Here is a 23,113-nt window from a genome sequence, read left to right on the forward strand (position 1 = left end):
AGATTAATACATTCCTTAACTTAGAATTACTAAACCCAAGTTCATGTTGTTACAAAGACTTTCACAACTACTTGGTAATTTGTTAACTACTGTACATACATACTTACTCAATTTACTAATCTCTTGAACATTTATCAATGTCAATTCAAACAATTAATCAATCTTCATAAGCACATTTAAGATTAAGTGAGGTAACAATATATTTCTATATTAAAACAATTTAATCACAATAATCATGCAAGTTATGGAAGGCTAATGTATTGTTTAATACTGTCGCTAATTTAACCTTCAACTACCTCAGAAGATTAAACATGTACAAACTAAATACTATTTTAATTGATAACAATTTCTATATGTTTAATAATTAATTCATTCGTTACCTTACATTTTATAATGCTAGTATAACATATGCTTGATTTTATTTAATTGAACAACTTACCAAGGCCTATAACAAAACAAACATGATTTTAATAATTCAAGTGGATAGAATGAAATCAATCTAACACGAATTAATTTAAACCATTTTAATTAGAACAATAACAACAACACAATAATCATTCATATTCATAATCATAACATAAACAAGAAAATTAAAGAGAAGGGAACTAGGAAGCAAATATAGTATTTCTCTGAAGCTAGACTAGTGCAATCCTCTTCTTCTCTGCTTGTTCTGTTGAACTAAGGCTTTGTGAATAGTTGAATGCTGCTATTCCAAGGTGGAAGAAGGCTCTTTTTTGAGAGGGAAATTGGCAAGGGAAATAGGAAAACAAGGAAGGGAAAGAAAATAGAGAAAGGGAGAAAGGGAGAGATATTAGTGGGAATGAATGGTATCTTGAATGAAGTAACAAAGGGGGTATTTATAGATGGGAGTGACTACTAAAAATAGAAAATAATTAGCAGCCATACACTCTTCCTTGGTTGACCATAAAAGGAGCAAGTTTGAATAAAAGTGGAGGGGAATATTCAAAGGCACTAAAAGTGGAGGGGTTTGAATAAAGTTTAAAGAAACTTTGAGGGATATTGTGAAAGTAATAAAACCAGCTAAATAGCCTAATTGAGTCAGCTTGTTGGACAGTTTTGGGCTGCTATTTCTCTTATTGGATCAGTCTTCTTTTGTTAGTACAATTGGGTCTCCTTTTAATTCATCTTATAATTAATAATTTTAACTCAGCATGAAGTGAATTCAAATTAATTATAACATGTATTATATTCATTATTGGATCGTCAATTACTGGAAAAATTAGTTAGCCACTTTCTTGTTCCATTTGATGCAAAGAATCACCCCAACGGTTCAAGCCTTCCAAAGTTTCTACCGAGCCAAATTTCACCTTTTATGCAAAACTGTCAAAAATAAGCCAAATTTGTGAAAATTTCTTATAAAAATAATTAAAATTAAATATTTTAATCATTTAAGTGCAATTTAATTATTTTATAATTAAAGTATGAATTTCGACAAAATTTACTACGAAACTGCATGAATTAGAGCTCAAAATATGCTAAAAAAGTATATATTTTTGTGTTTCCACACCTCGAAACTTAATTCATTACTTATCTCGAGTAAGGCAGAAATTGAAAAGAGGAAGTGCTTGAAATCACCATTAAAGAATGTCTTTAGAATACATTTCCCCCACAATTATGAGTTTAGTGTAATTATGCTCAAGAACAATAATTTTGCAATTATGCAACTCAAGTATACATGTTGTTCAAATTATTCTCAATTGTTATCATGCTAGAAAGAATAAACTAAATGTATTCTTAATAAGGACATGCTAATTCTTACCATTTAATTTTATTCCTTTATTTAAGACTAAATTGCAATCACTAAATTTAACTTATGTCTTCATATGTTGAACTTAGCAGTTTCTCTCCACTAATGTAGGCAGCACAAAACTCTTAACCGAAAGGTCTTTTAAATAGGTTGTAATGTGGTTGGGCTAGGGGTAGGTAAAAGATAGATAATTTTAAGCTAAAAACCCTAGACTCAGTTTGTATCGAACTTTTGAACTAACTTCTTTCAATACACCAACTTATTTTGCTTTCACAAGCTCTTTTGTACATCTATTTCTTTTGAGTACATATGCTCTCTCTTTTTAGAACACGAGCATTTTACTGTATGTACTACAATTTTTTTTCTTTTGAGCATTTGATACTTCTTTTTAACTCTCCCAAACTTATTTCCAGAAACTATTCTAGATAGACTATGTCTAGTGTTTGGGACAATTTAAAGATAATTATAAGAGAAATGATAGCTAAATATTGCAAATATTCATTAAGGTTGGCTTGAAAGGCTCAAACGGTCCAAACAAAAGCTTGCCTAAGTCATTTTCAAAATTTCATGCTTCCTAGGATTTCGCCTCAAGAAATTACTAAGTCAATTCTAGAGATTTAAACTTTCATGCATGTCTAGCTCCCCTAAAGAATTAAAAAAATTTATGGTATGATTTGCAAATTTTATTAAGAGTAACATTATGTCATAGTTCAGCTAACGTAACAATTATTGAGATAATAGAACTTTATTTATATTAGAAGTTAGCATAATTAATGAAAAATCAATTTTTTGAGCAAAATATAACTTAATCATAATTATAAGAATAATGCATCTTGAAAAACAATTTTAATTTTTGGTCCCCCTACTTAAGATGAACAATGTCCCCATTGTTAAAAACAATAGAGAGACTGAAAATATAGATGTGAATAGATACTTTACAACAGGTAGGACCTTAGGAAAGGGAGGTGAGTCAAGTTTGACTGCTTAAATACCAAGCTTTTCCAAGGCAAATCCAATCCTAGACATGTACATATCTATTGCCATAGTTCTTATTTTGCTATTCGTTCCATTTTATTAATGATTTCCACCTCTTATTTTATTATGCGAGAAATAATATCCTGAAAGAACCTAATCCTAAAAACTTTAAATATCCTAAGAAAAAAATAAAATAAAGTAAATATCCCCTTTTTTTGCTCTATCGTCATTGTTTTTTGCATGAATCGCTTCGTTCACTCTTCGATATTGGACTTCATGATTTAAATATAAAATATGGAAACTCAAGCACAAAAATAAATGGGTCAAGGAATATTTTCGTAAAAGCGCTTCTTATTAAGTAATTACATATTTTTGAATATCTCTACAAGCTTATTGTTGCCACTGCATATGTTGCATTAGGTCCATCAACTTGGACAGCTCATCACGAAAATTTGGGTGAGGTGAATGAGTTCTGAATGTTGAGGTCGCCATGTCAGGTTCAATCATTGGTTCAATTGGTTCTGCCTTATCAGGGATTTCAGTTGACTGCATTGGTTCAATCTTCGTGGGATATTCTTCTTCTTCTTCGAGATCCTCGCTCAATTCAACTCGTTGCTGCAGAATAGAATCTTTGGCTACTCAATAGAGCTCCCAATCTGTGATTGTGCCTTGGCTATAACCTATATTCTTTGCATTTGCAAGAATTTTAGCTTTCAAGGACAAAATTTTTATCGTAAAGGGAAAGTATACTGGGCATAACGTCTAACGGCACAATTTCAAATTTCTCTCAGAATAATTTTTCCCACATCAATGGTCTTTTCTGTCATAATTGAGTATAACAAGACCATTCGTTCAATTGAAATTGTAGTCCCATGTGAAAAAGGCATAAGACTGAACCGAAAAAAATAAAACAATACATTTGCTAACAGTGTCAAATATTATCTACGACAAGTGTGTGTTCCATGCTTTGATAGAGTCCATTTAGATCCCGAAACTGTAAGTTCCTCGAGAATTTCTTGCAATTTTTCGGCCCCAATATTTTCCATCAAGGAAGAATATTCGTCGTCCTCAAAATCAGGTAAATTAAAGAAGTCATTAATTGTGCTTGAATTTATTGGTACATTGATTCCTTGAATAGAGAATTTTGTTAACTCGCTTGAGGTCAAATTCGTATAAAATTCACAAACTAACTCTTCATTTGCACCTGGTCTTTTCTTACAAAACACTTCCCAATCTAAGGCTTCAGCAACTTGTCGAATGCTCGCCATGAAATTAGTATAGTTGTTTTCTTTCAATGTAAAGCATTTTTCATGGAGCATTTGTTGATTTTTGAAAATTTTATCGTATCTCTCTTTGGCTTCTTCATAATGGAATTTGTTTCGTGATTCTTCAACATGGACAAAGGCACAAGTTCTTTTGCGAGACATGATTAACCTGAACATAAGATGGAAACAAATATTTTCTCAAAAATTCAATTTACATAAAATAATTCAATAAATTTGAAATCAAATCATTAAATCAAATTTAAAATTTAAGAGAAAATTTTCTTACCACCTTTTCATAAAAATTCAGAACTCAATAAAGTAAATAATAGAATGTGAAGCTAAAGATGTCGATTTAGGGTTGGCTAGAGGGTAATTGGTTTGTGCATTTGATGGTTGCAGAAAGGTGGTGGCGTGGTGCAAAGGAAACAAGCACGCGACTAGCTTGTATGCCTAAGCTGAGGTTCGCAAGGGCTAGGGCAGTAGCGGAGCAGGGCACTACATGTGACTGGTGTGTGAGCAGGGGCAGCCGTGAGTTGTGGAATGTATAGGTTGTGCGTGTGGGAAGGTGCACAGGGTAGCATGTACGAGCGATGGTCGCTGTTGGTCAGTGTGGTTGCGAGTGGTGCAGTCAATACTTTTCGATGAAGGTAGATGAGGGCAGCGACACTAGATGCCTTGGGGGTGGATGGTGTTGAGGACAACGGTAGAGGAAGTGAATGGGAAAGTGGTATTCAAAGTGTGAGTTTGGGGGAATTCAACTCAAAATCTTAGAAGAAATAATATTTAAAAACTATAACTCCTAATCTTATTTAAAAGCAATATCAATTAATATATAATATAAAGTATATTAACATATTACTTGATATTATCTTATTTATTAGAAATAAAACTCTTAAAAAATGTTTAACAAAATATTAAATAATTATAATCCTTTACAAGATTAATTACAATTAATATATATTATATAAAATATAATTATATATTAGTTGTTGTTATCTTAAATTAAAAAGAAATTAAAAGTATTTATTTTAGCTATTTTTAAAAATATTTACAAAAAAAGACAACTAATTTTAATATTTACAAAAAAAGTCAAATTTTTCAAATAATTCAATTTAGTCCCTAGACTTATAAATAATTTGAAATTTGAGTTGCAAACTAAAATTCGAATCAAAATTGACCTTTTATTTGCAAAATAAAAAATTTATTTTGTCAGTTAGGAAATATTTTCTCAGAAGATTATGTTAAAATCAATTCCCAGGAAAGATTGGAGGAGTCATAAGTAGTCCCGCTTAAGTTCCAATCTCCTAGATAGAATTTATTACTAATTGAAAAAAACATAGGCTAAGTCATTTATTTAAAAGAGAAATAAAAATTTAGGTATCTGATAAAATGAATGAGATTTTATCCTTCCAATAATGTTTCAAGCGCTGAGCATTAACTCTGAAATTACCTTCCTTACCGTGAAGTTCAACAACCTCGTAGGGGAACACTTGATGAATAGTGAATGGATAGGACCAATGTGATTTTAACTTACCTGGAAAGAACCTTAATTTTGAATTGAGCAACAAGACTTGTTGACCTACTTCAAATTCCTGAACTCGAATGTGCTTGTCATCCCATCTTTTTAGTCTCTAATTGAATAGTTTGACATTTTCATATGAGAACATTTGAAACTCTTGTAACTCATTAAGTTGAAGCATTTGTTTCTCTTTAGCAAGCTTGAGATCTAAGTGGAGCTGTTGGAGAGCCCAATAAGCTTTATGTTCTAACTCTAAGGGCAAATGACAGGCTTTCCCAAAAACCAACTGATAGGGATACATCCCTAAAGGTGTCTTGTATGCTGCATTGTAGGCCCATAAAGCGTCATCCAGTCTTTTGGACCAATCTCATCAGTTTGGACAAACTACCTTCACGAGTATACCTTTTATCTCTTTATTCACCAATTCAGCTTGTCAATTCATCTACAGATAGTAAGTTGTGGTAACCTTGTGCTTTACTCCATGTTTATTGAGCAACGATTTCAACCATTTGTTCACAAAATGGGACCCACATCACTGATGATAGCCTTAGGAGTTCCAAACCTTGTGAACACATGTTTCTACAAAAACTTCATCACAACCTTGGCATTGTCCGTCGAAGATGCCTCGGCCTTAACCCACTTAAATACATAGTCTACAACTACCAATATATACTTATGACCAAAAGAATGAGGGAATGTACCAAGAAATTCAATACACCAAACATCTAATAATTCTACCTCAATGATGTTTGTTGAGGACATCTCATTTTTGTTGGTGATGTTTTCAATACTCTGACATCTATCACAACTCTTTACGTAGACATGCGTATCTTTGAATAACGTTGGCCAAAAAAATTCGGCTTACAGTACTTTGGCTACAGTACGTGTACCTCCAAAATATCCCCCACTCAGAGTTGCGTGACAATGATATAAAATCTTATGTACATCATTTTCTACCACGCATCTCCTGATCATTTGATTTGCGTACTTTTTGAAAAAATGTGGCTCTCCCCAAAAATAGTACTTCACATCGTGAAGAAACCTTTTCTTTTGTTGATATGTATTATCAATTGGTATCAAACCACAAGCTAAATAGTCAGCAAAATCAATAAACCAAGGGGTGTTATGGACATGATGTACCTTAAGTATGTGCTCATCTGGAAATGTCTCCTAGAATGGTACATGAGATAAAGTACCTTCTTGTGGCTCCAATCTAGATAAGTGATCTATTACTTGGTTTTCTACCCATTTTCGATCTTAAATTTCTAGATCAAATTCTTAGAGTAGAACTACCCATCGAATCAATATCGGCTTGGCATCTTTCTTGGCAAGTAAATATTTAATTGCCAAATGATCTGTATCGACAATCACTTTGGTACCTACAAGATAAGATCAAAACTTGTCAAAAGTGAAAACAATAGAAAGTAACTCTTTTTTTTGTTATTGTATAGTTCAGTTAAGCTTCAGTCAGAGTCTGACTTGCATAGTAGATGGGATGAAAAACTTTGTTCCTTCACTGGCCTATCACGACTCCTACTGTGAACACACTTGCATCACACATTAGCTCAAATGGAAAATCCCAATCCTGTGTGACAATAATTGTTGTAAAAACTAACCAATTCTTCAGAAAATTAAATGCTTTTAAGCATTCTTTATCAAAGTTGAATATAGTGTCATTCTCAAATAATTTGCATAAGGGTTTAGCAATTTTGGAGAAGTCTTTCATGATTTTTCGATAGAAATCGGCATGTCCCAAGAAGCTCTTAACATCCTTTATAGATGTTAGAGGTGAGAGTTTCTCAATAACAGCTACCTTTAGTTTATCTACCTCGATTCGCTATCTTGTTATTTGGTGCCCCAAAATAATACCTTTTCGTACCATGAAATGGCACTTTTCCAATTCAGTACAAGGTTTGTTTCTTTGCACCGCCTTAGTACCTTAGCTAGATTGGCTAAGAAATCATCATAAGTGACTCCAAAAACTGAAAAATTGACCATAAAAACTTCCAAACACTTCTCAACCATGTCAGTGAAAATAGCCAACATACATCTTTGAAATGTAGTAGGTGCATTACATAAACCAAATGGCATGCGTCTAAATGTAAATGTATCATATGGGCATGGGAATGTTCTTTTTTGTTGATCTTTCGATGCTACTGTGATCAGATTGTACCCTGAGTAACCATCAAGAAAATAGTGATAGTCTCGCCCCGCGAGTTTATCAAGCATCTAGTCCAAGAATGGAAAAGGAAAATGATATTTCCTAATTGCCTAGTTCAACTTTCGGTAATCTATGCAAATTCTCCATCCCGTAACCGTTTTGGTCGGTATCAACTCATTATATTCATTCTTTTTTACCATAATACCTCTTTTCTTTGGCACGCACTGGACCGAACTTACACATGAACTGTCTGAGATGGGATAACTTATAGCCATATCTAACCATTTTATGATCTCTTTCTTTACAGCATCTTTCATAATGGGGTTCAGTCTTTATTGTCCATGAATTGTCCCTGTCTTGCTATCTTTTAGGATGATTTTATGCTTGCAAACGGATAGACTAATACCACAGATATCAGCAATGGTCCATTCGATAGCCTTTCAAAATTTTCAAGTAGTGAAATAAGTTTCTCTTCTTACTCTTCATTTAACTCTGTTGAAACAATCATAGGCAAAGTCAAAGCCTTACCTAAATAAACATATTTTAAGTGTGAGGGAAGTATCTTAACTTCTAATTTAGGTGGCCCTTCGATTGACGCTTTTGGTTGAACATAATTTCTGCTTTCTAATTCAAAAGATTTAAAACGGGATTGTGGATTAAATCCCTTCATCATTTGGAGGGTTTGACATCAAAACTTGCTCCAATGGGTCTTCAATAGAGTTGAATTCCCCTTCTATAGCTAAATCCTCTAACTCAAATACTAAAAAAAATAATCAATTGTGTTAGGGAATTGCATAGACTTAAAAACATTAAAAGTTACCTGATCATCCTGAACATGTATTGTAGGCTCGCCCTTCTGCACATCAATAAGGATTCTTCCAATTCCTAGGAAAAACCTTCCTAGGATGATTAGTACCCTTTATCTACTTCAATGTCTAAAATAACAAAGTCAGAGGGAAAAATAAATTTTTCTAGACGTACCAATAAATCCTTAATTTTTCCTTCTGGATGTGTTAAGGATTGATCTACTAATTGAAGTGTAACCATAGTTGGTCTAACTTCACCTATCCCCAACTTTCTAAATATAGACATGGGCATCAAGTTGATGTTTGCACCCAAATCACATAATACCTTACCACAATAAGTTGCTACAATGTTATAAGGTATGGTAAAACATCTAGGGTCCTTCATCTTTGGGGGTAGTTTATTTTGAAGGTTTACACTACACTCCTTCATCAGGGCTACTGTCTCAAATTCTCTAACTCTTCGTTTCTTGGACAAGATATCCTTCATGAATTTCAAGTACTTTGGCATCTGTTCAAGAGATTTTACCAATGAAATGTTGATATAAAGTTGCTTGAGCACTTCTAGGAATTTAATGAACTGGACTTCCTACTTCTACTTTTAAAGTTTTTGAGGGTAGGGTGGTGGAGGATTTTTAATTTGAACTGGTTGAATTATCTTTTATGCCAAGTCTACATCTAAATGAAGTTGTTAGTTTATCAGAATTAACTGGTTCAGAAGTTACCTTATTGGGTTTTATAGATTCTAGTTCTTTTGATCAATTTGCTCTTTTCAACTTCAAGAATGTTGGGCTCTATTGTGTTTGGCTCCTTAGTGTCAATATTTTACAATGCTCTTTCATCGTATTTCTCGAGTTCTCCGTATCACTAGGCAAAGCACCTTGTGGTCAGTTCCTAAGTTCAATTGCATGTTGGCCCATTTGGTTTTCCAGGTTTTTCAATGTGGCTACTTGGCTTTGGGTTAAGACATCATTTTCCTTTATGTATGCATTCAACAGGTTTTCTAAGCCATTGAAAGGTTCACATTGAGGTTATTTTTGAACTTGTTGGGTAAATACAGGTGACTGGGTCGGTCTAGGTTGTGTAGAAGTGTTATTGGGTCCAGCCCCTTGGTTACTCTAAGAGAAATTAGGGTGGTTTTGCCAAGATGGGTTATAAAGACTAGATTGCAGTCCTTACCTTCCTCAGTTCTTGCTTTGGTTACCCACGTAATACACAGATTTTGGGTTTGATGGGTAATATTTGAACTAGTGCCCTTCCCCATAATAACATAGGCTACATTTTCGATTTGATCCGACGATTGAGCTGCAAAATTATCAAACCCATTAGTAGTAAAGTTTTTAAGCATTAAGGATATTGAGGATACCTGAGATGCAAGTGAAGTAAAAGCGTCCATTTCATGTACTGCAGCAACTCATCTTCATGACACTACTCGATTGGTTAGCTATTGGTAATTGTTATTAGAAATCCTCTCAATGATTTCATAAGCCTCGTTATAAGACTTAGAAAGGAGAGCACTGTTACCATAAGCATCCACTACCATCCTTGTGTGAGCATTAAGACTATTATAGGACGTTTTTAATTGGATACAATGAGAGATTTCGTGATGAGTGCTTCTTCATAATAGTTCTTTAAACCTTTCCCATGCCTCATGCAAGGACTCGTCATCCACCTATTGGAAGGTAGTGATCTCATTCTTTAACTAAGCATTCTTGCTAAATGGGAAGTACTTCATAAGGATAGGATTTTTAGCATGATTTGCTCTATTTCCTTGATCCAGATATTCAAAGTTCATCTTTTCAATCCTTCTCTAACTCTGTAACCTCCTAAACTTGGCCTAGACAATAGGACTAGACATTACCCACTAAAATGGCTAAGCTAACTTAGTTACCTTTGAAGACTTTAAATAAACTCATTCTAGAGAAAAATTGTAGTTGTACTTTTGTGCTAGTTTAAAACATTCATTTATTAGGTCAACTGGACTTAAGATTCATTTTATTGTTGATAGTGTTGTTTTAGTAAAAAAAATTTGCCTGTCGCTCATCTTTATAAAAACTCGATGTTAAACTAATGCAACGAAAAAAAACATTTTTCAAGTCATTTTGGAAACCTAGTTTACTTATCAATTTTTTTTCAAATACGATTCCTTTGCAATGTAGCGATAATTAGGGAACAATGTCAAATTTTATTTAAGTCAAATATCATGCATTTCACGATTCTTTTGCTTGAGTAATCCAAGCATGCAAAAATCCCTAAATGAAAAGTTACCAAGCCACAGGCTAGAAATAATTAAAAAAATTACAAACCAAAACCAATAGAGACTGATTAATACTTATTAAAAATAGTGTAAGGTCCAAGGTTTTTCTCCGTATGTCGGGTTCGGTCCTAGTTTCGAGGTTTACCTAAAACGTTAAACACTATGGGGGTGAGCTTATGAAAGCTCGGTATGGGTTGAATAGTTAATTAAACAGTCACAAATATAAAATATAGTGAAACATACTAGCATTAACAAAATAACATATAACCATCATTGAAATTTCAAAACACTACTTAGCCACTATCAAATCGATGTCACACAGTATATGGGTATGTACCATGTAACACCCCAAAGTAGGGCCTAAGAGCTTTAGGAATTTTGGCCTATATGAACTTAGAATTTCAAAAGGTTAGTACTCGATACTATTTTCTACTTTGGCATATTGATTGTTGAATCAATTTTTGAAAAAGTATTCTAGAAACTCTTAATTTTAGAGAAAGGACTAATTTACAATAGAGTCAAAATAGTAAGAATTTATGTTTCAATTAAAATAATTTTTAAAATTGAACCTCATACTTCAAGGACATTTTTTCTCTATGGACCTTATGAAATTTCCATTTTATGGATTTGATGTGATACTTGGTATGGATTGGTTAACTGAACATAAGGTTAGGGCAGATTTTGAGACTAAGCTGATTTCTTTGAGGAATAGTGATGGAATGGAAATAGTTGTGGTGGGTGAAAGATCTGGTTTTATGTCCAATATGGTTTCAGCTATGAAGGCTGAGAAGTTGATGGGTATAGGTTGTAAGGCTTACTTGGCTTATGTGATGACTTCAGTTAGTAAGGAGTTAAGAGTTTAGGATATTAGTACTGTTATGGATTTTCCTGAAGTGTTTCTAGAAGAGTTAGCAGGTTTGCCACCGGATTGGGAAGTGGAGTTTGGAATTGAGCTTTATCTTGGTACTGCATTGGTGCCTATTGCACCCTATTACATGGCACCAAAAGAGCTCAGGGAGTTAAGGATTCAATTGCATGAGTTGTCGAATATGAGGTTTATTCGACCAAGTGTATCCCTGTAAGGTGTACCGATTTTGTTTGTAAAGAAAAAGGATGGTACAATGAGGATGTGTGTTGATTATAGGCAATTAAACAAGTTAACTATTAAGAATAAGTGTCCCTTGCCATGAATTGATGACTTGTTTGATTAGTTTCAAGGTGTAACGGTGTTCTCGGAGATTGACTGAAGATCTGGGTATTACCAAATGTAAGTGAAGGAGTCGGATGTGTTGAAAACTGCTTTTAAGACTCGGTATGGGCGTTATAAGTTTTTAGTGATGCTGTATGGATTGACTAATGCTCCTACCGTGTTCATGGATTTGATGAATCGTGCGTTTCATTCATATTTGAATCAATTTGTAGTTGTCCTTATAAATGATATTTTAGTGTACTCTCATTTGGAGGAAGATCACGACGAGTATTTAAGGGTGATTTTGTAGATTTTTTGAAGTAAACAGTTGTATGCAAAGTTAAGTAAGTGTGAATTCTGGGTGAAAGAAGTGGCATTCTTAGGTCATCTTGTTTTAGCAGAAGGGATTCGAGTGGATCCTAAAAAGGTAGAGGCGATTTTGGAATGAAAGCTGCTTAAGAGTGTTACTGAAGTTTGAAGCTTCTTAGGCTTAGTTGGTTATTATCGTAGATTCATTGAATTATTTTTTCTTATTACGGCTCCTTTAACGAAAATACTTCAGAAAGATGTGGTGTTCAAGTGGACTGATGCTGGACAAAAGAGTTTTGATGAGCTTAAGGCAGTTTTGACTAAAGCACCAGTGTTCGTTCAACCGGAGCTTAGGAAAGACTTTGTAGTTTATAGCGATGCTGTATATTCGGTTCTTTGTTGCATTTTAACGCAAGAAGGTAAAGTTGTGGCTTATGCTTCAAGGCAGTTGAATACGCACGAACGAAACTATCCTACTCATGATTTGGAGCTTGCTACTGTGGTGTTTGCATTTAAGATTTAGCACCATTATATCTATGGAGATATGTGTGTTATCTACACTGATCAGAAGAGCCTTAAGTACCTCCTCACCCAAAAAGATTTGAATTGAAGGCAAAGGCGTTGGATTGAGCTTTGAAAAGATTATGATTGTGTGATTGAGTATCATCCTGGCAAGGTGAATGTAGTTGTTGATGCTTTAAGTAGGAAATCGTTGATAGAGTTGAGAGCTATGTTTGTGCTCTTGAGTTTAGCTAGTGATGGTGGTTTATGTACTGAACTTTAGGTGAAGTCGACTTTGTTGCAATAGATTAAGGAAAAACAGCCGTTAGATGGAGATTTTTTGAAGAGGATTCGACAGGTTGAGCAAGGTATTAAGAGAGACTTTGATGTTGATAGTGATAGTATCTTGAATTTTTGAAGTAGGTTGTGTGTGCCGCAAGATGTGGATTTAAGGCAACCGATCCTTATTAAGGCTGATAGTAGCCCTTAAGCTATGCATCCCAGTAGTGGTACAATGTATTATATTCTTCGTTGGATTTATTGGTGGCCTGAGTTAAAGCGTGATGTTACAGATTTTGTGGCTCGATGTTTGGTGTACAAAAAGGTGAAAGCTGAACATAAATTTCCTTCGGGGTTGATGCAACCTATTGCTATTCCTGAATGGAAGTGGGATAAGATTAGTATGAATTTTGTTTCGGGTTTGCCATTGACTCCTTCGAGGAAAGATTGGGTATAGGGTATAGTTGATTTATTTTCGAAGAGTGCGCATTTGTTAGCGGTGCAAACCAAATATTTGATGAAGTAGTTGGTAGAGTTGTATATTGCTGAGATTGTTCGTCTTCATGGGGTTCTAGTTTTGATTATTTCTGATAGGGATCCGAGATTTACTTCAAGGTTTTGGAAGAGTTTGCAAGAGGCTTTGGGATTGAAGCATACTTTCAGTATGGCTTATCACCCCTAAACTGATGGTCAATCTAAAAGGGTAATTCAAGTTCTAGAATATATATTGCGAAGCTGTGTGATCGAGTTTAGTGGTAGTTGGGAGCGATATTTGCCCTTAGCAAAGTTTGCTTACAACAACAGTTTCCAAGTGAGTATTCACATGGCACTGTTTGAGGCATTGTATGGTAGGAAGTTTGGAACTCCCTTGTGTTGGACTGAGTTAGATGAGAGGCGAGTTGTTGGGCTGGATTCAGTTCATGAGATTGAATGGAAGGTGAAACTAATTTCTTATCATTTGAAAGCAGCGTCTGATAAGCAGAAATCTTATGTTGATTTGAAATGTCGAGATATCGAGTTTCAAGTTGGCAATACGTTATTTTTGAAGGTTTCACCGTGGAAGAAAGTTTTGATATTTGGTTGGAAGGGTAAGTTATGTCCAAGATATATTGGACCTTATGAAGTTGTTGAGAAGGTTGGTTCTATAGCTTATCATCTCAAGTTGCCACCAGAGCTTGAACGAATTCATGATGCTTTTCATGTGTCTATGTTACAAAAGTATCGTTCAAAATCATCGCATATTGTGCCAGTTGAAGAAATTGAAATCCGTGATGACCTTTCTTATGAGGAAGAACCAATTGAAATTTTAGCTCGTGAAGAGAAGGTTTTACGTAATAAGAGATTTCTGTTGGTTAAAGTTTTGTGGCACAACCACAAGATTGAAGAGGCTAAATGGGAAATCGAGGAAGTGATGAAACAACAATATCCTTATTTGTTTAACTAAGGTAATTTCAAGGACAAAATTCTTTTTAGAGGGGGAGAATTGTAGCACCCTAAAGTAGTGCCTAGGAGTTTTAGGGGTATTTTAGGAATTTTGGCCTATATGAGGTCGGAATTTTGTAAGGTTAGTACTCGATAATGTTTTCAACTTTGGAATCTTAGCTCTTAAATTAATTTTTGAAAAAGTGTTCTAGAAATACTTAATTTTAGAGAAATGACAGATTTGTAATAGAAAAAAAAAGTGAGTATTTATGTGGAAATTAAACCAGTTTTTAAAATTGAACCTAAAAGTCACCTTCCACCTACAGTTTTCATGTTAAATTTTCCTCTCCTCTTCTTTGTGTCACCCCTTCTTCTTTTCGTCACTATTCCATTTATTTTTTATTCCCAAACCATAACACATTGATTTCCTATCATTCCTAAGTAAATTACCATAAAAAATCCCCAAGAAAAACACCCAAAACTCCATAGATTTCACCATCTTCTTCAAATGTAGGTTTTTTGGATTTACGTTGAAACTTATTCATTCTTTCAAAAAAGGTAACCACTCATGTATCCATTGGTTTATAATGTTATTTAGACTCTAAAACTAAATTAATAGCCCTCAAATCGTATGTTTTAAATAAAACCCAAAAATCGAACCATTAATGGTAGATTTCAGGATTTTGAGTCAAAATTTTGTTTCAAAGTGTTTTTCAACTTATTTTAGCATGATTAGAAGGTTTTTAAACTTACCTTGAAGTTTTGTTAATGATTTCTCATGTTTTAAAGAATTTTGTGAAAATTGCCTAAAAGATGTAAAAAAAATGTCAATACCATGAATTGAGTAGATTTGTCTAGTTTGAAGGTTGTGAATTAGGCGTGGATGATTAATTAGATGAACAGAACTAAAATTAAACAAAAATATTAAGTATAGACCGAGATATTAGAATTTAAAGTTTGATGTGTTAATAGTTTAAGTTACATGGGAGCTTAGCTTAAAGCTTGTGTGTTAGTTGCTTTGAATGAATTTTGGTGGATATTTGACTATGGTTGTTGTGTGATTTTTATGTGTAAAGCTTCGAAGTCGTTAGAGCTTGCCACAAGCTAGGGAAGCGTTAGTTGAGCTTTTGGCTTTTCGACTAAAGCATAAAGTGGTGAGTGTATGGGATTGCTACTCGTAAACACGAGTCATGTGTTAATTGGTAATTTAGATGTAGCCTAAACCCCTACTATAAGTTCTAAGTGTAAGTTTCTTTGAAATTCATAATTATCTTGTGATTTTGTGATTATGTATTGTGCATGAAAAGTGGTATGTGAATATAGTGACTATTGTGTAAAGTGCAATCATATATATGAAATGAATGTGTAATATATATGCTATATGACTATGCTAGAGTTTTGCAAAAGATGCTAATATGTAATGATAGCGCACGGATAATCGGTAAGTAATATATGTTGTTTTCGAATATTTTGGCCTTGTGATCTTGGAACCATTGGATATAGTTAGCATGCCATAGGATTGTGAGTACTCACTTATATGTTTAGTGGTTTTGGGTGCTGAGGCTCTGGGACATTTTTGGAGGGATAAAGAAATGAGAGCTAAGCTCTATTCAAGGAGATATGTGAGGGGTAATAAGGAGAGTGTTACCTAAATGCTTCATTTTTGGGACATGTTGGCTCTATGAGTCTATGTGGTGTAATGGAGATCCGTGTATCCGATGTGATGGCAGTGCTCACTATATGTTTCATAAAGCAACTACCACCTTTTCTCAATTTATCATATTTTATGTTATCATGTGGATTATGTTCTATGCTTGAGTAAGTATGTACTTGTGAGTAAATGATTGGTTGCGTTGCATGATGATATGTTTAAGTTCTGGAAATTCTTATTTTCACTGAGCTTGTTAAAGCTCACCCCCTCATTTCAACATATGCAGATTAGTGACGTCACGGTGTGGGCAGTGTGGTTTCAAAGGGAGTGATTCAAGGAAGATTGGTTGTTTATCGTAGGCGAACTATTATTTTTATTTGTATTAGGGAATTAGGCAATGTGGTAGAACTATTTTGGGTAATTTATTTTTAACCATTTTGATTTGGTTTCTAAGAATACCATGTTATTGCTATTACTTAGGATTGTAGACATTGATTTTGGCATGATGATTTGTGGTCAGACTTGTTTTTCACATTTTGTACTATTGATTAAGCCGTATGAATGGTTATTTAACTTAGTGACTGATACATATTGGTTAGAATCACATTTGGAGTGGCTTAGTTCACATATATTCTAAAAATTCATGTTCAGGGGCAGATGTATTGATTTTACGCTTTAAAAATGATACCTCTGCAAATTAAAGTGTACAGTAAAACAAAATAACATTTTGGTATCGATACCTTATCTCGAGTATCGGTACTCGAGGCTAAAGTATTGATATTTCGTAAGTGGTACCGATAATTTTTTATGCTTCAGGATTTTGGCTGAAAATAGTATGCTCAATTGGTATTGTTTTTCGATAACACTTAAGGAAAATATTGATACATGGATGTCTGTATCGATACCTACGAACATTTTTATGAAATGTTGCTAATTAGCCCTTATGCTTGATTCTGGCTATGTGTATGACCGATTAACGAATGATTTGCATGTACAATCGTTAATTAACTATTTGGACGACTTAACACTTGTACGGGTTAATGAAAGATGATTAGTTTGCTTGAATCTAACTTCCAATTCAATGTACACGAGACGAGACAGTGCTGTGACATCCCATATCAGGGCTTGGCGACTAGGTCTGGTATAAGGTGTTATATGCCATCAATCAATCGAGTAACAATCATTAATTTCAATACCATTCAATACAACACAATACAATACGTAGCATAAATCAATAATATTTGAGTATGTCGTGAGCATGATGTAATGAAATCTGCAACACACCACGAGTTCCCCAAAACCCGTCTGGAAAACTCCAACGAATGCGAGTATAGCACGATGTGGTAAAACCATCGAATAAAAAATAATGGAGTAAAATTGTCGAATAAAAAGTAATGCAATATAATCACCAATCCCCTCGATACTCCAAATGTAGTGCACTAACTATGAATAAATGCAGACTTAATATGTCACCCGTACTCCACGAAACTTAATATAACCACGAACTTAATATGAATAAATGCAATATAATCACCAATCCCGTCGATACTCCAAATATCTCATCCCAATGCACATGTAATATCTCATACAATCTCATACATAGTCATAATTTAATACTTTTCACATTTAATTGAATGTTCAACATGCCCTAAATAATTGAATACTTTCAGTGAAAGGAATCAATGTCCTAACTTTCAAATTACCAAGAAGATGATATCATTCAACATTACACAATTTCACATACTTTTACGAATTTCCAATGTGCATGTATAGCAAGCTTTCCAATATAACATGGAAAATTTTATATGCAATTATATCATGCATAAACTCATATTTCAGAAAATCATGCCATACATACAACCAATCTCATACCAAATAACACAGTCATGCATCAAAGTATCAATCACATAATCACACTGTCAAACTAGAAACTTTGCTAGCACATTAATATTTTAGGGCTTAAAACGTACTTGATTTGGCCACTTACAAAATTAATAATTTGGCTATTAATCCAATCCAATCAGCAAACTAAATCATCAAATATAACATGATAAATTATCATTATAAAAAAAATTTATGAGTTTAGGGCCCACACCTTATTTTACACTTTTTCGCAGCACACTAGTGAATCTCTTGATTTCCTTAATAAGCCTCAAAACAAACCTATTAAAAATGAGTACAAATTAAATTAATTCACCTCTTAAAAATCCCCCTAAACACCCACTTATGGGTTAAAACCAAACTTCACAATTACAACTATTTTACGAATCCAAACTAGTTAGATTTCTTACACTATTCTAATGTGAATCGTACGCGCGAACGTCTTTCGGCTTTACTGTTAATTTTGGGCATTCGGGTCAGCACCTAACACATTTAAATACTAGAAAATCGGTATTCATATTGATTAAAACCCTTAATTTAATCAATATATAACCTTTACCCAATAACTATGTCGAAACAACAAACTAGTTTACATTTAATCACACTTACGCTTCCCAATTTGTGAGATCTGAATGGCCAATTGATCAAGAAATTCTTTCCTAATTGATAAGTGATTAAAGGATGATTAAGAGGGTTCAAGAAAAAAAATTAATTCTGGAAATTTGAGTAAAAGAATTTAGAAACAAAACAACCCCTTTTCTTGCACATAGGCGCACGCACCACCACTTATGGTGGGTAAAATTAGGGCTTATTCAAGAACGATTTTGAGGTCCTTTTAAAAGCTGGAAAAATACCTTTAAAATTCCCCAAAATTATAGATCTAGAAATTTAGGTTTTTAATTGACAAGATTAATTAAGAAATTCAAGGAAAAAGAGACCTTACACAAGCTAATTGAAAAGAGCGGCAATTGCACTCCTTAGCAACATTAGGAATAGATCTTGGAGACTCAAGATTTCATATTTAGGGATAATTTAATTATATAAAAATGACATCATTATGATGGGGGATATGATACAAAATCTTGTGGCAAAAAGAAACGAAAAAGATGATAAAACTAGGTGTTATGGGTGACAACAACAATGGAGAAAGAAAAAAATTGAAGAGAAAAGAAGAGAGGAGAGGGGTGGAATGGCTAAGGTGATTAAAAATAGAATAAAGGCTTCTTTTTTTGTGTCAAATTTAACATTTATACCTAGGATTACAAGGGTATCGACAACACAGACATTAAAAACAAGAGATTTTTGTAAAAATTAATTATTTCGCATGGGAAAGGATTTGAACTTCGAACTTCAATCTAATTTTCATGATTTTCAACTTATCAATTAACCACTAGGATATTTCCTTATTTTTGAAATAATTTTTCAATATTTATTTAAAAAAAAGGCGTGTCACATACTAGGGTTTGATGCAAAATTTGCAAAATAATAAAAATGATGCGGTAGAAAGGATTTGAACTTGGGTTTCAAGGAACGATTCACTAACACTGAACTAACAAACCAATCCTCATTTATTTCCTAAAAATACATAGATAATCTCAAATTTTAGGGCATGACCACTCTCTCTTAGTTTAAAAACCCGATTATACTAACCTTCAATTTTTTGGAGGTTACAATTCTCTCCTCAAAGAAATTTCGTCCTTGAAATTTTCCTAGTCATAAAAATTGTTACCCCTTTTCCTTCAAACCGGGCTACCAAGCTTTCACTATGCAACTCTGATTCCAAGACAATTCCAGACATTGCGTCTCTTTAAATTTCCAACATATATCTTGTAGATCTAATTACATAAATGTTACTAACAGATTCTGCTACCCCAATTCCCAATTTTAACAAAAACTCTACTGGATGACACTTACCACAATATCTACAAATCAAAACTTTAATTGATCTAATTGTTTCTCCAATAATAACTACTACAACATTTTGTTGAGGTCTGGCTTCTCTGGCCCATTTTAAAGGTCGTGGATTTAGACTAATGGAAGCAGACTCTCTCCTTTTTCGAACTATATTCTTTTCCTTTCTCTTGCACTCTAAGTGTTTACTCTCTTTCTCCATCTTAGTCCTTTCAACCGTAATCTTGAAAACCTATTCCAAGACTCAGAAAATCTCTTGGGACACTGCATCAAGTAACCTCCTGTCTTTCACCTTCAAAAGTAGGTACAATCATGGTGTCATTCGTCTTAGGGTAAGTGTAAACGGAAAAATATATAGAATTTTTCCTATGTAATTTATCACCTTTTTACTTAAATTCGTTGTTAAAACTAAGTAATTGTTTCATAAATTAATGAAATATGTGAAAATATGCAATTAGGACATAGAAATTATTAAAATGTGATTTTATGCTTTATTATATAGTTTTAATGCAATAAATGGCTTATTTTATATTAATTTGAATATATTATATTTTTTAAGACATAAAGTGGGTCATGCATAATTAATTAAATAATAAAATATAAAATTATATTTGGTCCTCTAACTTGTTGATTTATTTTGGACAGGTCTGATAGCTTTGCTGGATTACAAAACTCTCCAAATTGGAGACAAAGTCAACCCAATATTCGCTTGCACATGGCTGTCCATAAACCACTTTTTGGTTTAATTTCACAAGGTCCTTGAAGAGTTGAAGAAATTAGAGATTTACTTGAAGATTTGCACTTGACCGAGTCTCAGTCCTGAGTTGTTGTGGCACTCAAATTGACAAAAAATCAAGGAAATATCAGCTCAACTAACTAAAATTATGGTCGGCCACCCATGGAAGATGCTTCAAAAGATGGAAACTCCTATTTTTAGCAAACTATCTCTCACTCCTTACCTATAAATAAGACCCTCTCATTCCTTCATTCATCATCAATCAAGCATCATTCTCTCTTTTTCTCTTAGTCTTTTCCATTCCCACGCTTAGCATTATCTCTTCATGGAGATTTTAACAATTAAGCCTCTTAAAGAACCCTTGGTCGGCCACCTTAGAGAATCATCAGTGAAGGAGCAAAGCAAAGGAATGAAGGAGTCTCGTCAATCAGAGTCTTGGGTGACAGCCACTCTGAATTGGGTTTAATCTTTCTTTTCTTTAACTTAATATAAAGATGTTTGCTATGTGTTCTTTGTTCTTGTTTACAACAATGTTAGCTTAATTTTATTTGAGCTAGGATGATTACTTTGATTAAATAATATTTATTTGATTCATGTTTATAATATTTACGCCTCAATTGATCATGTTTTCAATTAAAATCAAGTCTATATTTTGTTCATACGTGATTGAAATGCACCTGAATTAGCTGAGCAATCCTAACCAGACGACATCTAATGGACGCATAGTTGAAATGTGCATGCTCAATTTATATCCTAACACGATTAAATTGTAGGTTGCATAACAACTCTAACCAAGCTCTGTTATCTGCATAGTTTTTAGATTTATGTGATTAAATTATTTCAAACCTAACACGTCCTTGTTACCTCACATGAATGCTAAGAAACCCTTAGTAAATAAGGATCGGTAAAATGTGTATTTACTACGTAAAGGATTCTAAAATGTCCTAATGTGGTTTCCAAACTCATGAAAGATCGAGTTGCCATGGAATGGTTTTCCGAATGTTATTAAGCATGTTGATAATAAATTGAGGTTAATTAAAGTAATTGTCCTAGTTTATTTATGTTATAATTGTTACAAATTGTGTTTAATTTTACTCAAATCTATTTCATTCATATAGTTTGCATACTTAGGATAATTTGCATTAGGGATCATTACATTTAGTTTAATATATTTTAAACACCACTTCTCAACTATATTGTGTTTTTATTTAGCAAATTGTTAATATAATTTTACAAATTAAGTGACTCAGCACAAATACAATCCATGTGGAGACGATAACTCGATCCTTACTTATTACTTGATAAAGATTGTGTACACTTTCACAACCTACGCGTTACAAGTTTTTGGCGCCGTTGCCGGGGATTGTCAACTGTTGCCATATTCATTTTTTTCGTGAATTTATTTATTTTCAATTTGATTTATTTCTAACATTACTAACTTATTCTTTTTAATTTTTGTGATTTTCTTTTCATGTGTTTATGAGCATAGATCGAATTATCGATTTACTCCCCGAACACCCTAAAATTGAGTGAACTTTCAGACAAAGAAGACGTGGACGAATAGCTCAAAGACAAGTCGAGATGGACCTTGAAAATCAGAATCAAGACCAAGGTAATGATGCCAATCATGTACGAGATCCTATCCTCATTGTCGATGATAGGGAACGTTGCATCAGACAATATGCTGTGCCACTTTTCAGTGAGTTAAACCCAGGAATTAGAAGGCCAGATATTGAGGCAACCTACTTTGAATTAAAACCAGTGATGTTTCAAATGCTACAAATGGTGGGTCAATTTAGTGGGATGCCCACGAAAGATCCACATCTCCATATTCGATTGTTTATAGAGGTGAGTGATTCATTCAAGATAGCTGGTGTGAGTGAAGATGAACTGAGGTTGAAGTTGTTTCCATACTCGTTGCGAGATCGAGCACGAGCATGGCTCAATTCATGGCCACCAAGTTCCATATCTACATGGCAAGAATTAGTAGAGAGATTTTTGGTTAAGTATTTCCCACCTAGCAAAAACACTAAGTTGAGGAACGAGATCACAACTTTCCAACAATTGGATGACGAGTCTTTGTATGAGGCTTTGGAGCGATTCAAGGAGTTACTTCGTAAGTGTCGGATTCCTCACTGTATCCAGTTGGAGACATTCTATAATGGTCTCAATGCACATACAAGATTGATGGTAGATGCATCCGCGAATGGTGCAATTTTGTCTAAGTCTTATAAGATCATTGAGAGGATCGTGAGTAATAACTATTAGTTGCCAACAAATCGAATAGCTTCAGAAAGACACGTAGTCAGAGTTCATGAAGTTGACTCCCTCACTTCGTTATCAGCTCAGGTATCGTCTATTTCCTCTATGTTAAAATAGTTAACCGCTAATAGTACCAATAATTTGGCAGCTGAGCCACCAAGTCCATTCGAAATAGTTTCCTGTGTGTACTATAGGGAAGGTCATTCCTTTAAGAAATTTCCATC

The 23,113-nt window shown here is 33.8% G+C and overlaps 2 non-coding genes across 2 annotated transcripts; one reads left to right on the forward strand and one right to left on the reverse strand.

The window, feature by feature from the left end:
• The first annotated feature begins 10,089 nt into the window (after positions 1–10,089).
• On the forward strand, positions 10,090–10,195 carry LOC121214299 (small nucleolar RNA R71). Its single transcript, XR_005909883.1, has one exon. It is a non-coding gene; the product is annotated as a small nucleolar RNA R71 (small nucleolar RNA).
• A 12,463-nt stretch (positions 10,196–22,658) lies between these two features.
• LOC121214302 (small nucleolar RNA R71) lies at positions 22,659–22,765 on the reverse strand. Its single transcript, XR_005909886.1, has one exon. It is a non-coding gene; the product is annotated as a small nucleolar RNA R71 (small nucleolar RNA).
• Positions 22,766–23,113: the final 348 nt, after the last annotated feature.

The sequence above is a fragment of the Gossypium hirsutum genome, chromosome D01, assembly GCF_007990345.1.
Source record: "Gossypium hirsutum isolate 1008001.06 chromosome D01, Gossypium_hirsutum_v2.1, whole genome shotgun sequence".
Classification (NCBI taxonomy): Eukaryota; Viridiplantae; Streptophyta; class Magnoliopsida; order Malvales; family Malvaceae; genus Gossypium; species Gossypium hirsutum.